The sequence below is a fragment of the Pteropus alecto genome, unplaced genomic scaffold (genome assembly GCF_000325575.1).
Source record: "Pteropus alecto unplaced genomic scaffold, ASM32557v1 scaffold40, whole genome shotgun sequence".
Classification (NCBI taxonomy): Eukaryota; Metazoa; Chordata; class Mammalia; order Chiroptera; family Pteropodidae; genus Pteropus; species Pteropus alecto.
In genome coordinates this window covers 11241452-11245477 of record NW_006431919.1, presented here as the reverse complement: position 1 = coordinate 11245477, position 4026 = coordinate 11241452, and the positions used below count along the sequence as shown (strand labels likewise).

The 4026-nt window shown below is 31.1% G+C and overlaps 1 pseudogene; it reads right to left on the bottom strand.

Moving 5' to 3' along the window:
• Positions 1-177: 177 nt before the first annotated feature.
• LOC112475378 lies at positions 178-295 on the bottom strand (annotated as a pseudogene).
• Positions 296-4026: the final 3731 nt, after the last annotated feature.

The following is a 4026-nucleotide window of genomic DNA, read 5'->3' as shown; positions in this document are numbered from 1 at the left end:
CTCTGGGCTCACAGAAAAGTATACAGATACAAGTCCTCCTGCTTTTTTTCCCTTGTAAAACAGGATTACATTATAAACATAACTTCATTTTTTTCTCAGTGCTATTAATAACAATGAAATGCAGTTGACGTGTGTAATCTTATACATATGAGATACCCTTTTTTTTTTTTTTTTTAATGCCTATAGCACCTGGTCTTCCTAGGGGGTCTCCATCCAACTACTAATCAGGCCCAACCCTGCTTAGCTTCCAAGATCAGATGAGATCGGGCTTGTTCAGGGTGGCATGGCTGTAGACTGAGTGTTGGTTTTTACCCATAAAGAAGAATAATAAATGAGACTAAATAATATTTTAATGTGAAAACCATTTATAAATTGAAATACAAGATGAAAATATAAGACAAAACCAGTTGTGTTGCCAAAAAAATACAGAAAACTTCAGACATATCTATATTAACAAGATCAGAATTTGAAGAGCTAAAATTGACTTGCCAATCTGCTCCACACATAAGAGCACACCTTTTGTGGGTTCTGAGAAGCTATTTTTCAAAATATACATAACTAAAATATGATCTAGTTAAAGGGAAATAGAAAATATGACAAGCAAAAAGACTAAACTAGTAATCAAATAATACCCACAAAGAGAAGCCCAGGTGTAGATGATTTCATTGGTGAATTCTACAAAATATTTAAAGAATCAAAAAGACAACAAAAGAAAAAATATAGACCAATATCTCTTATAAACACAAATACACAAATCTTCAATAGAATACTAGCAAGCCAAATCCAACAGCATGAAAAAAGAAAAAAGATTATACACCCTGATCAACCGCAATTTATCCCAGGAATACAAGACTGGTTTAATATGCAAAAATCAATTAATGTGATAGACCATATCAACAGGTAAAATTAAAAATCAAAAACCACATAATCATCACTAAGTTGCAAAATAAGCATTTGACAAAATCTAACACCCTTTCATGATTAAAAAAAAAAAACCCACTCCACAATCCGGGAATAGAAAGAAACTTGCATTTATAAAACGGTGTTAATAAAAGGCATCTATGAAAAACCTACAGCTAACATTAACTTAATTGTGAAAGACTGGATGCTTTTCTCTAAAGATCAGAAACAATACAAAGATGTCTGCTCTCTTTACTTCTGTTAAACATTGTACTGGAAGTGGTAGCCAGGGCATTAAGAAAATGAAATAAAAAGCATCTAGATTGGAAAAGGAGAGATAAACCATCTCTACTCACAGATAATATGATCTCATCCATAGAAAATTCTAAAGAATCTATAGTTTGAACTTATAAAAGAGATCAGCAAGATTGCAGGATATAAGATCAATATTAAAAATCAATATTTCTATACTCTAACAATAAACAACCCAAAACTGAAATTAAGAAAACATTCCCACTTACAATAGCATCAAAAATAATAAAGTCTGCTTAGAAATAAATTTAACAAAGGAAGTGTAAGATTCACACTCTGAAAACTACAAAACATTACTGAAATAAATTTACAAAGCTCTAAATGAATGGAAGGACAGCCCACAATCATGGTTCAAAAGGTTTAATATGCCAAGATGGCAAGACTACAGATCCAATGCAATCACTAGAGAATTTCAACTAGCTTTTTTGTAGAAATCGACAAGTTCATCCTAAAATGAATATGGAAAGTTAAGAGACTCAGAATATCCACAACAATCTTGTCATTACAAAGCAACTATACTCAAAACAGTGTGGTAATGGCATAGGATAGACATACAGATCAAAAGAACAGAATCGAACACCCAGAAATAAGCTTTGGATTTGGTTGAGATTTCTTAGTCATGACACCAAACACGAGCAACAAAAATAAATTAATTGATTAAATTCATCAAAATTAAAAACATTTGTACTTCAAAAGACACTAGTAGAAAAGTGAAAACAATCCATGGAATAAAAATATTTGCAAATCATACATTTGACAAAGTCCTTGTATTTAGAATATATATAAAACTCTTACAACTCAATCATAAAAAAGATGAATAATTCAATAACAAAATAAGCAAAGATTTGAACAGATGTTTCCCTGAAGGATATATACGAATGACCAAAACCCTCATGAAAAGATGCTCAATATCATTAGTTATTAGGGAAATTCAAATCCAAACCTCAATTACATACCTCTTTATACTCACTAGTATGGCTAGAATCAAAAAATCAGATAATGGGAATTTGTAAGAATGTAGAAAACTTGGAACCCTCATACATTCCTTGTAGGAATGTAAAATGGTACAGCTGCTTTGGAAAGCAGTTTAGCAATTCCTCAAAAAGTTAAACATAAAATTACTGTTTCATCAAGAAATTTCACTCCTAGGTTTACACTGAAGAGAAATGAAAACATACATCACACAAAAACTTAAACACAGCATTATTCATAATAATGAAAATATGAAAATAACTTAAATGTTCATTATGTGATATAATATGTGGTATATGTGCATAAATAAAATGTGGTATATCCATGAAATAAAATAGTATTCAGAAATAAAAAGGAATGAAATCCTGATACATGCTTTGACATCTACTAATCTTAAAAACATTATGCTAAGTGAAAGACTGCAGTGACAAAGGACCGCACATTATTTGATTCTATTTTTATGAAATGTCAATAATAGGCTATTTATAGAAAAATAAAGTTAATTTGTGATTGCCTAGGGATAAAGGAAAGGGTAGGGATAGAAGAGTGACAGCTAAAGGCAGGTGGTTTCTTTCTGGAATGTTCTAGAATTGTGATGCTGCTTGCACAACTCTGAACATACTAAAACCATTGAATTGCACAGTTTAAATGAGTAAATTGTATGGTATATAAATACCTTAATAAAGCTAATACCCACACCAAAAAAAATACGTAGATGTTCAGCCTCATATTAGGTACTCAAAGGGCTTAAAATATATTAATCCCTACTTTTGATAAATAGAATGAGATCTATAGAAAGAAGGCATAGATAACATTTTTTTTTAAGAACTTAAACACCACACTAACAAATACATATTTGTCTCATTTTTTAGATCCTAAATGTCGGCAGCTTTCAAAACCTCAACATTTCTAAAGTAGAATCTATCTTAAAATCAAGGTAAAACTGAATAAAGGTTACTACTCCTCAAAGAACTATGAGTTATCCTTCCTCAACAACTTAGAGTGAAATAAATATTGAGAAATGTAATGGAAAATAATTTGTATTATACAAGTCAATCTTCATTGCAAATTCATGCAAGAAGTCCCATGCTACTGAGGTTTGAAGTATTCAGAAAAGGCTTTGTCAAGATTTGTGCTCAAAGAAGTCTTTAAAAAATAAGTAATGTACAGATCAAGGAGGAAAGCAAGAAAGAACTTTTCAGGCACTTCTCATGGCATGTCTGCAGATGTATTATACTTTCATTTCCTTTTGCTTGTGCTTCTTTGCCCCTGCTTTTAAAACAGATTGGATGCACACATCTACTACATACAATCATCCAAATAAAGAATGAGGTTCGTGTCTTCTTTTTTATGTCACACATGTTGCCAATCAATACAAATACTTCACCTCATTCAAGATAAAATGAACAAAAATAGAGCAGTTTTTAAAGAAAATCTGAGGGAAGTACAATGATTCTCTGATAGTCTATTATCGCCTTATTCATGATGAGCAACAATTGTTATGTATAGAAAATCAAATTCATAATGATTTTATATTTTATATAACTTGTTTCATCCTCAAATATTACATCACTAGTTATACAAATAATTAATCCCACAAAACAATATAGGATAAGCCCAGTCATTATTTCCTTTTAAAACTAACAGTTACACTGTTAAGAGCTCAGACTACATTCAAAGCCAAAACTCTGTCATTGTTACCTGTAAGAACTTGTGCATATTCCCTAAGATCTAAGTCTCAGTTTCCTCATCTTAAAGTGAGAATAATAATAATATCTAGCTGCGGGAAAACAGCTTTGTTTTCATGGTCCCCAGGTGAATTTACTATTAAACTGTGCAGAT